A 12080-nucleotide genomic window follows, 5' to 3' on the forward strand; every position below is an offset into this window, starting at 1 on the left:
TTCTAGAACTGAAATAAGTGGAATCATACAATACGTACTCTTTTGTATCTGGTTTCTTTCACTGAAAAAAAAAGTCTTAAAGATTCATCCATATTGCTATAATTATCAGTGGTTCATACTTTTCATAGCCAAATAGTAATTCCTTTTCAAAGGTATACCAAAACGTATTTATTCACTTATCCATTGATGGACATTGAATTCTTTCCAATTTGGGTCATTATGATTGAATATTCTTGTACAAGTCTTTTGTGGACATGTGTGTTGATTTCTTTTGGGTAATATCCTAGGAGTGATATTGTTGAATTACAGAATAGCTCTATTTTTTTAACTCCATTTTATTTATTTATTTTTTAAATTATGGTGAAATACATATACGACACTTTTTTAATTTTGTGGTAAAAACACATAACAGTTCTATGTTTAAAACTTTAAAAACTGCTTTTCCAAAGTGATAACATTATTTTACACTCTCCTTACAAAGTATGAAAAGTCAAACTGCTTAATAACCTTGCAAGCAATTGAAAATTGTCAAGTCTTTTAAAAACATGATATATAATGTTATTAAGTTGTGGCTTAAATTTACATTCCTCTCATATTTAGGATGCTAAGAACATTTTCATGCACTGGTCATTTGCATATAGTCCTAAATAAAGGGTCTTTTATAATTTGTGTATATTTTTATTAGCTTTTTTGCTTTATATTATTGAGTTATAAGAGTTTTTTCTTTAATATTTTCTGGATACATTTTCTTTAGTATGTTATGGATACAAGTCTTTTTTAAAAACTATGTGTCTTACAAATAATTTCTTTCAGTCTATGGCTTGACTTCTCGTTTTTCAATGTTGTCATTTGAAGAGCAGAAGTTATTAATTTTATTGAAGCCCAATTTATCATTTTTCTTTTATTCTTAGTTGTTTTGTGTCCTGTCAAAGAAATCTTTGTCTACTCCATGTTTGCAAAGATATGTTCCAACATTTTGTTTGAGAAGTTTTGTGGTTTTAATTTTTACATTTAGGTCTAAGGTCAATCACAAATTAATTTTTTGTGTAGTTGAGATATAGGAATTCATTTTCATTTTGATCTCTACAAATGTCCAATTGTTCCAACACTATGCTGAAAATATGATCTATTCCTCATTAAGTTACCTTGGTGTTATTGCTGAATGACAATAAAACATATATTTGGGTCTGGTCATGGTCTCTCTCTTTTCTGTTCCATTGATCTTATATATCTTGATGGCAATTACACACTATCTTTATAACTGTGGCTGTATCATGAGGATTAAAATTAAGGAGAAAAAGTAAAATCAGGCAAGAGATGCATAATTGTGTTTTCAATATTTTTTTTGCTAAGCTCTTAGCGTTTTCATATGCTTTAGAAATAGCCAGTTATATTCTCTATATAAACTTTTGGCATAATAACTGATATTTTGTTGAAACTTTAGGGCAAAACCTGGGGAGAACTGATAATATCGATTCTTTAAATTCACAAACATGGCATATTTCTGCATTCATTTGGTTCAAATATTCATCAATTGAGTTAGTCATAGGTAATTTTTTCCTCAATATTATTAGTATAGTAAATTATCATTATTTATTTTCAAATGTTGAACTACATTTACATTCTTTTCTTTTTTATTGAGGTATAATTGACATATTATATTAGTTTTAGTTGTACAACATAATGATTTGTTATTTGTATACATCATGAACTGATCACCACACTAAACTTGTATTCTTGAGGAAAATTCCACTTCCTGGTGACGTATTCTCATTTGGTATATTCTGGATTTAATTTGTTAATATTTTGTTATAGATTTTCCAATGTGTTCATGAATGATGTTTGTAATTGTTTTTTTACCATTCTTATCAGATTTGCTATGAACTTTACAATCTATCTTACTTCACCATCCAGATACCTCTTCAATACTCAAAGGAGATAAAACATTGATCATCTCACTGTACTATCTTGGCAGGTTGTACCAGTTTCTAGCTGATGTAAAAAAAAAAAACAAAAAAAAAAAACCTTAAACATGATGGCTTCAAATAACAAAAAATATACTCTGTCACAGTTCTCCAGACTGGAAGTTTAAATCAAGGTATGAGCAAGGCCGCACTACCTGAGAAGCCTCCAGGGGAGCATCGTTCTTGCCTCCTCTAGCCTCTTGTGAATCTAGATATTCCCTGACTTCTGGCTACACAACTCTAATCTCTGTCTCTCTCTTCACAAGGCCTTCAATTCTGTGTTTTCTATTCCTTATAAGAAACTTAACTTGTAGAGAGCAGGATGACAGCTGGAGAGGGAGGCGAGTTAGGGGTGGAGGGACTGAGCAAGAAGGAGAAAGGACTCGTGGATGTGGACAACAGTGTGTGATTGTGAGGGTGGGAGGGGGATACAGTGGACTAAATGGTAATGGAAAAAATACAATAAAAAATAAAAACTTAAAAAAAGAAACTTAATTTAGGTGTCACTTACATAATCAAGTGTGATCTTATCCTAAGATCCTTAATATAATTACATCTGAAAAAACCTTTTTTCAAATAAGCTCACACTCACGGTTTCTAGGTGTTAGGGTATACAGTAGGTATCTGTGGGGGGAAACCACTAAAGAACCCATCAAGGCTTGAATTTTGTTTGTCTTTTAAAATGAATTATGTATGTTCAGTTTTAAGCTCAAAGAATATGTATACAGGGTGGGGCAAAAGTAGGCTTACCATGGTGAGTATGTGAAATGCAGAGTTTTTTCTTGTGTTATTATTTATTAATTATTGTATTATTTTCCATACAAAAAACTATAAACCTACTTCTGCCTCACCCTGTATTCCTCTGTACTGGAAGAAATGTAGTTAATACAGAAAATCTCAGGCAGGAGTAACGTCACTTGATACATTAATTCAGGTCTTCTGAGAAGAGGAAACCAAGAAGGACGTAGGTCTGCAAGAGGTTTATTGGGGAAACACCTATGAAGGAAAAGAAGAGAGGTGGAAAAGGTAAGGAGAGACCTGACCATGTGAAGAAACAAGGAAAGGAAGGAGGGTAAGGTAGACAGAGACTCAGACGGCGCATAGTTCCAAGAAAGTTTCATCCAGGTCGATGGGGAGTTTTTGAGACAAAATTACCCATTAAAGCAATTCTACGTCTTAGGAGAATGGGCCTTCCTTAGCCATTCGCTGAGAGCGACCATTGGGAGAGAGAAGACAGGGAAAACGGGGGTAGCAGAAAATTCGGAGACAAGAGGAAGAGCAGCCAGACAACTATGTTCTCTGCATTAGGAGGTTTGAGGGAAGCATTTTATGGCTGCCACACTTGATATGCATGGAGTTGAATTTTATTTGTTTGGGGCTCAACAATGAAGTAAACCGTCTATCCACTCCCAAGCCCCCTTGCGATGATGCCATGGTTTTAATTGATTTTTATTTTGTCCATGTAATAATGTCTTTTTTCTAAGGAAAGAGGATGACTTCTCATAAAACTAATGAATTTAGACCATAAATATATAATCTAATTATAATTTATAATCTATCTATAAACTGGTTATTTTTAAAGTGTTTTTCTTCTTAAATACAGAATTTGGTCCATCATTAACTAAACATATTTCTAGGTCCCCTTAGAAATTTTTTTATTCTTTCTACACAGATTTGGACATTTAAAAATTGAGGGTTAGAATATTATAACACGACATTTTAAATACATTTGTTCTCTTTACAGCCTTTCCAAACCAGAATCAAGAGGTCTGACTTGTTAAGAGCCTTGTGAACCCACTTGACTCTGGAGCTATGAATGTTGCTCCTGCCGCCACCACACACTTGAACCACATCACCACACCACACCATCCTGCTGCCTAACACTGGGGCCGGGGGCACGTGCTCCCGAAGTCCAGTGAGGGCAGTAAAGAGAGTCAGGATGAACTTCAGGATCTGGTGGACTGAGTATTTATTTTATTTTTTAACCACAATGGCTATTTTGTAGCAGCAGGAACCAAAATCTGTAGGTCTCACTCCTATTTTAAAGAGTTCAGTTGAAGTACTCCATTTCGCCCTATGCTATGCAATTTTAAAACAGAACCTCTGTTGTATCTCTTCAAGATAGAATATGCATGGTGGCAAAGGTGGTTTGCGCTACAAATGACTGTCCCCCCAAAATGTAATACTTTTCTTCCTCTGCCTGGTTACCATGAAGTGCATCTTATTGCCTCTCTATGCCTTATCAACGAAGGCTAGAGTGGAAATCTGTAGGAATATAAGCATCTGGGGATTTCTGAAGTTAAACATTGTAAAGTTTCTGGGCTTCAGAAATTTGCTCCTCCAAGTGAGAATTAAATTTCTAACTTTCTAGTCCAGCATTAGTAATCTGGATGATGCTACCTGAATTATTCATTACCATGTTATTAATGGATTCAAAAATACAGATGTATATGTTTAGCTAAACAAGCTAGCAGAATTTGATCAATAGCTATTTATAAAAATAATTTTAGAGATCCATGGGCCAGGCATTTTGGGAAGTACTTTTTAAAATAAATAAAATAGAGTTCTTGCCCCTGGATGCTAGTCTATCTTGGGGGGGAAACCCAGTAATCCTATTTCAATGTGCGCAGTATGTACATGCATGTATTCACAGATATTACATATATGACATACCATTATGTGTGGGAAATCTATGGTGGTGATACCTGAATACTAACATGATGATCAGTGCTATTGTACCAACAAGATCTGAGACAGAAATCAAAGAATGAAAAATGGAAGTTTGTATTTGATTCCAATTTCTTTCATAATTTGGTGTGGCTAGACTACAGCATGCAGATAAGCATATGTAGAAACTGTGGTTGAGACTGGAGAAGTCGTTGGGGTGAGGCTGCAGAGGGCTCCATTCTATAGATGATGCATGGGAGCTGCTAGAGGTTTCAGAGCTAGGCAAGGCTGATGATAGGACAGAATCTGAAACACTGAGATTCTAAAAATTTTAAGGATGTTTCCTGTTGAAACTATTGAGAAAGAAACAGGATAATACAATAAGCAACTAGAGCTCTGTGATAATCTCACTATTAGAGAAAACCCATCTAAATTAGTTCCAGTGGGTTGGAGGTGAAATTGTCCCCCGCAGGTATCATGATGGAGTGAGATATAGTTTGGCTCTTCCAGTGGTAGGTAGTCAAATAGCATTACGGGGAAGGGGTATCCTATTTCAAGCTCTAGTACCTGACAGAGAGAGATTGGTTGATTGATTTGTAACAAGTTCTGACTTTCAAAACTCTATGGTTGTTGTTACTGTTTATAAAAATATTTTTAGAGAGCATTGGATATGTGCCAGGCACTTTGGAAAGTTACTGCCACTGTGCACATGGAAAGCAAACATGCACACACTCTCTCTCCAAGAACCCAACACACTTGGCCTTGACAAATTGTGATCACATTTCATATTTATTGCTGATACCTATTTCTGACAAGTACTTAAAAATAAATTTGCACTAGAGTTAAAACTCACTGTCATGCTGACAAAGTTGTTCATCTTAAGAAAGTAAAGCATCTCTCTCCCTCCATTGACTTATTGATTTAATTTGCACTTATCACATATGTAAAGCAAAATGACGAGGTGGGTGCCCCTTGGGAGAGCTATTTCTAGCACAGACAGCAACTTTTGTTAGTGAATATTGATATCATAATAGCTTGGACACATTTTTGCTCCCTGGATAACCAGCCATCCTTAAGTGTTTTATGATACTTAGATCCTTCTTGTGAATTTGTACTTCTTATACCTTTTCACTCTCGGAAAGCTTACAATTTCAGACTGTGACAGAAAGGATTTAGAGGCATTGTGCTATATCAGAAGATAACAAAGCACAGTGGGTGAACGTAGCACATTTTCTAGTTTTTTGAACAAGAAAATTTTTAAGATTTGAGACTTAGAAATCTGATACTTAGTAGAATGATACATATTGAAACACTTATAAAAATGTGTTTAGTATTTTCATTCTAATAATTTTTATAATCCTATCAACAAATTGATCATATTGAATCATTTGTTTTATTCTACCTTAAAAAAGAGAGTTGCAGTTTATAGTACAAGCATGGGATACATTAATTATCTGTGTTGTTTATTATAAAACAAGTTTTTTATTAAAAATAGTTTTGAGTTCTCAAGATCTTTTCTGTTATTATTAGGTTATTTGTGTATTTTTGCATATATAGAAATACTGCTAAAAAGTAAAAAATCATAGTTGAAGGACTTTGCTCATTTAATATTTGCAGTTATTAATACAGTTTTAATCTTCACAACAGATTTTTAATTTTAAAAATACTATTTTACCATGTAAACATTTGAACCTATTTTACCTTAAATTTCTCATGGATCAAGAGGAAATTTAATCTGTGGCTACTTCCCTCTTCTCTACAGACTAACACTGAGGCTCTCTGTCCTGTCTGGTTTCCAGTTGGGTTTAGACAACAGCAGGAAACAAAAAGAGGCCACTGGATGGAAGCAGGGGACTGAGAGCATTTATTCTGCTTCCTTGAGCGCTCCTTGCTGTGATTCTGAAAGCTCCTCAGCTGCCACAGATCCTTCTTCCACAGCTCCAGCTTTCACCAAGCTCAGATAACAGTTTACTCTCCTGACCTGTCAGGCCTACAAGTGGGAATGGATTCTAGTCTCATTGTCCACTGACAGCTTCTTTAACCCTTCACACACTTCTGAAAATAGTCACTTCGTTGAGTTTACCACAGTATCAGGAGTGGCCCCAGGAAACAAGCCCTTTAATTGAGAATCTGGTATCAGTTTAATCCTACATTTAATGAACACATGAATAACCACCTTCCCAGGAGAGATGGAACAGTGGTAATCCATAGTATCAGTGAGTAGAACAATTAATTAATCAAAGAGCAGAGTGCTTCTTTCAAACAACAAGGTGCTGCAAGATCAAGAGGTTATGGCATTTAGCTGTCATCAAAAGTGGTGATGGTAAAGATAATGGGGTTGGATAGTTGCTTCTTATTATACTGGAAATATTACAAAAAGAAAAAAATATGCTTAGGAACTTGAGCCCCCAATTCAAGGTGCAGGTAGAAAATCAGAAAAACTATGATGACGACGAATCCTGTAACTTGGATGACTCCAGGAGAGACAAGTTTGAAGATTCTGTCCCACGTGACTGTCTGGGTTGTAGAGCTGTCATGCCAGCTAAACAGGAGATTCCACCCCATTTCTTATGCTAAAACCACACTTCTCAAATTATCTTCTGGGAATCACTGGAGATCCCTGAGACGTTTCAGAAAGTTCTTTCTTTTTTTTTTTCAATGAATCAATTTTAATCTTATACATCATAACGAGTTCATAGTTTATGAATTATTAGTAAGAAACCAATAATAATATTCCTTTTTTATTAAAGTATAATTTACATACATTGAAATGTGCAAGTCTTAAATAACCAATTTGATTATTTTTCTTTTTTATTTAATCTCCATTATATTTTTTTCATTACCATTTATTCCCCTTATACTTCTCTCCCCCAGCAATCACCACACTGTTGTCCATGCCCATAAGTCCGTTTTCCTTTTGCTCAATCCCTGCACCACCTAACCTCCTCCACCCCAGCTGTCATCCTGCTTGCCACCTAAAAGTCTGTCCCCATTTTCCTTTTTAGTTCAGTTTGTTCATTAGATTCCACATATGACGAAATCACATGGTATTTGTTTTTCTCTAACTGGCTTATTTCATAATGTTTTCCAGGTCCATCCATAGTATCACAAAGTGTAAATTTTCATGATTACAACCTAGTAGTATTCCATTGTGTAAGTCCCCCATAATTGTTTTAACCACTTATCTACTGATCAGAAAGTTCTTGAGGTCAAAACTATTTTTATATTAAAACAAAGACAGTATTTACCTTGTCATTTCTATTCTCTTCTAAGTCTCCGGAGGAATTTGGTAAAAGCTACATGAGTTGATATAAAGTCACTGCTTTAACACCTCATGGGATGTGTGTTGGTGTATTCTGGTATCCGAAAATGTTCTAAGTTAGAAATATTAAATATCAAAAGATACACTCCACAGAGTGAACACTAGTTGAGGGTATAAGTAAAACTTCTAAAAGGGTAAAAGGAGCTTGAGACAAAAAGTTTGAGAATAACTGCACAAACATACGGCACTGACCACCTTTGGCTTAACTATTAGCTAAAGAGGGAGACTGAGGCATGTCATGAGGACATTTGAATAGATTTAGATGCTGCTGAGAATTTAACAGTTTAAATTTCTTGAAGCTTTGCTAGTATCTGAGGAAGCTGGCCTTCCAGTGCAAAAACCCTTTTCATTACTACACATAAAGAAATTATCTCAAGAGAATGACTATTCTCAGTAACAGCCTCTCCCATCTCCAACACACATACAGACACACACACACACACACTCAGACATGCCCTATTTTCTTGGGTCATGTTTCATAGGTTGGATTCCTTTATAATCTGTGAAGGTAAGAGTGAGGTTTCCTTCAGGAAAAGAAATTCAATACACTAAAGATGCAGCACTTTGCCAATCTGCATTGTTATGGAGGACTGGGGAGCATGTACAAAAATATAATCTAAGGATGTAAAAACAAGGGGAATGAAATATAAGTTAAATCTGGCTAAATTTGTTAATATAGATGTGTTCATTCAGAATTTAAGAAGTAATGTGCTGCTACTATAGAAAACAGTGTGGCGGTGCCTCAAAAAATTAAAAATTGAACTTTTTTATGACCCAAAAATTCAACCTGTAGGTATATATCCAAAGAAACTCAAAACACTAATTTGACAGAATAGGTTTACCCTATGTTCACTGCAGCATTATTTACAATAGCCAAGATATGGACACAACCCATGTGCCCATCAGTAGATGACTGAACAATGAAGTGGTTGCATATATGGTCACAATGGAATATTACTTAGCCATAAAAAAGAATGAAATCTTACCATCTGCAATAGCATGAATAGATTAGAGGTTATTATGCTAAGTGAAATACTTCAGTCATAAAAAGACTAATAGAATATGATTTCACTTATATGTGAAATATAAAGAATAATATAAATTAACAAACAAAACAAAAACAGACCCATAGTACAGAGAACAGACTGAAGGTTGCCAGAGGGGAGGGATGTGGGGGACTAAATGAAAAAGGTGAAGGGATTGAAAAGTGCAGATTCGTAATTATAGAATAGTCACAGGGTTGTAAAGTACAACACAGAGAATATAGTCATTAGTATTATAATGATTATGCAATGTGCCGGTGGGGACCAGGGACTCAAAATATCAGGGGAACACTTTTTAAAGTATATGATTGTTTAACCACTATGTTATACACCTGAAACTAGTACAAAATAATATTTAATGTAAATAAATAAATACATACATAAATAGAAGTGATCCTTGAAAGTGCTGTTAGACCCCCTAAAAGTGGCTTTAAATATCTGCCATGTTAGTTACTTAAAGCTTAGACAAAGCAGGTGGCTACAGTCAATGAAACTGACTGGATAATGGAACATCCTGGGCACATTAAGAAGAAGGAGCTAGCATGCAGGATAAAAGGACTGATGGGGTAACTCCATTTTTCACATCTTGCTCAGCATTATCTTTTGCACTGGGAGGGCTCAGACAACCCTTCCTTGATCAAGGCATTTGGAGAATCAAGGTCCTTTAGGGAGATAGGGGTCATTTAAGGAATCTGAACATTGAAGAAAAAAAAGGAAATCCATATAGTGAGAGGGGCACTAGCATATAGAAAGGTTCTGGGTCGCCTGTCCTCTGTAGAATGGAGATGAAAGTAGGAGCTGCCATGAAAAAATTGGTCTCTCTGGCATTAGTGAGAACAGTGGCCATGGAGGGAGGGCTGAAGTCCAGGTTTGGACCAGACAATGAAAAACACACCTCCTCACCAAGGCTCAACAGGCCCCTACAAGGCTAACTACTCTGCTTTGTTTCAATGCAGGGTGTTGCTGGGTCCCTGATGTGACACCATTCCCCGTTGTCTGGTTGATTACATTGGACAACTTCTGTCAAAGACGGGGCAGGAATTTAATGTCATAGGAATATATGCGCATTGTGCATGCATATTTCTCTTTCTTGACTGAAATGCTTCTGTCAATCAGGTTACTTCAAATTTCTAGAATGCCTGAATTGTCACTGTGGTATCTTCTACAACATACATATTCTCCAACCAAGGATCTTAATATATGTTGAAAGAAATGCAACAATAGTGTCAGACTCAAGAAATCTCGTTTTACTGTGTGCTTTGTTACCTGGAAACATCTTAGTCAACAGAACCATGGCCTTGCCTAGTGGAGTCAGTTATGGCCTGAGCCATGGGATAATATCCTGTGGGGTTGTTGATTTAAAGGATGTAGTTAATCTAGCAGCAAATACATGGTTCACCATGAAAAGAATACTTGTTCCAGGAACCAATTACTATTGCCCTTGATAACTTGCTGAATTTTCCAGTGAAGTCACGAGCATGACAACAGAGAGTAGGAGGAAAGAACAAGTTTGGTACATTATTTCTCCCTTTTATCTTGCTGCCTCACTGAGGTTTTGGCAAGGAATGTGTTCCTCTACAAGGACAAATGCAATAAGGTGCTCCTTGTCGCATGGGTTTAGCTCTCACTGGGCTCCTGTAATTCCATATATTTCCCTTCCCTTTTATAAACTAAAGAATGGTAACAGCTTCCCCAGTTGCCACCTGTGAGTGGTGCTTGCTACTTGACTATCCATTGTTGGCTTACTACACAGACCTCTGCCTTCACCTCTGTAAATAATCCCTGAAATCAATCCTCCACTTAAACACTTTGAGTGCTCCATCTGTTTCCTCCCCCTGGCCATAATTAACAGAATAAATAACAGTGTTATTTACCCTGTTTTTATCATTTGAATCATATACATAACCCATCTTGAGTGAAGTTAAACAGAGCAGAAGAAATAAAACATTGCTTATACATAAAGCTATAATAAAATGCTTGAAAAATAATTCTATAACTGAACTTCTTTATCAGATCATCATGAGTGTTTTTAGATGAGACAGAAAGAAATTTAAATCTTTTAGAATAACAGAAAACTTTAAAGTAAACATTTGAAGAGAACACAGAAATATTGTTTCAACTTTTACACTTATGGTGAGGTGGGTGCAGTCCCAGGGAGCCAGCCAGATGGAGAGCACATGCCAGCAAATGTGGAGCGGCACTGGTGTGCTTCAGAGTGCGGTGAGTCATCCTGACTGTGCCTGGGAGGTTAGAAATTAGTGTGGAATGGATTGGAATTTAAATAGTACGAACTTTATGTTAAGAAGTATTATCCAAGATCATGGAAAAAATAGTATTTGATTTTCTTCAATTTTTATCTTAATTTCATAAAAGGGTACTGATAATATAATATTTGTCACCCTTCGGAATTCATTTTGTGAACACTAAAAGGGAAAATATGTATTACTTTCTTTCACCTATTTACAAATTTGCAAAAGCACTTCAGAAACTGTCTCATCCAGTGCCATCACTTCGTGTCATGTGTTTTTACTGGCAAAGTGCTGAGGACAATGGGAATAATGTTGGTTTCTCCATTTGTCTAAAAGGATGAGAAAATATTTTAATGAATTTTTTGTAGTTTTTTATGATACACTATGAATGACATTTAAATTATCTTTCTCAGTAATCTAAAGGCATCATGATATGAAATAGATAATTATTGTGTAATCTATAAGGATTATTTTTGTCCTATGTAAGGAGAAAAACCTTGAACTGCAGCAGAATCATGCTGTCCCTAACAACCAGATGCTAAATTATTGTTGCTGGGTGATTTATTAAGAATTTAATGAAAAAAGATAATGAATAAACCACCTTGAGCTCTGTTTCTACTATTTTAAATTCCTCAGGCAGTAATGTAATACAAAGTAGTTCCCCAAACTCCCTGCTCCCAAGAGATAGTTAGGAATTCGTATTCTTAAGGTTTGAGTATTCCTTTACTTTGAGACTTGTTTTCTATTCTTCTGGGGCCTCTGTCCGTGTGAGCCATTCATGTCCACATCTTTCTGAGAGGCAGCAAGCTCTGTGATTGTGTTAAAAGGCTCGGGG

The 12080-nt window shown here is 35.7% G+C and overlaps 1 long non-coding RNA gene across 1 annotated transcript in view; it reads left to right on the top strand.

Annotated features, from left to right (window-relative positions):
• The first annotated feature begins 11155 nt into the window (after nucleotides 1-11155).
• The window catches only part of LOC150001648 (uncharacterized), a 97591-nt gene continuing 96666 nt past the window's right edge, over nucleotides 11156-12080 (top strand). Inside the window, exon 1 of the long non-coding RNA XR_016512987.1 lies at nucleotides 11156-11216. This is a non-coding gene — a long non-coding RNA (uncharacterized LOC150001648). The remainder of the gene's footprint in view (nucleotides 11217-12080) is intronic.

The sequence above is a fragment of the Furipterus horrens genome, unplaced genomic scaffold, assembly GCF_987537825.1.
Source record: "Furipterus horrens unplaced genomic scaffold, mFurHor1.1.pri manual_scaffold_9, whole genome shotgun sequence".
Lineage (NCBI taxonomy): Eukaryota > Metazoa > Chordata > Mammalia > Chiroptera > Furipteridae > Furipterus > Furipterus horrens.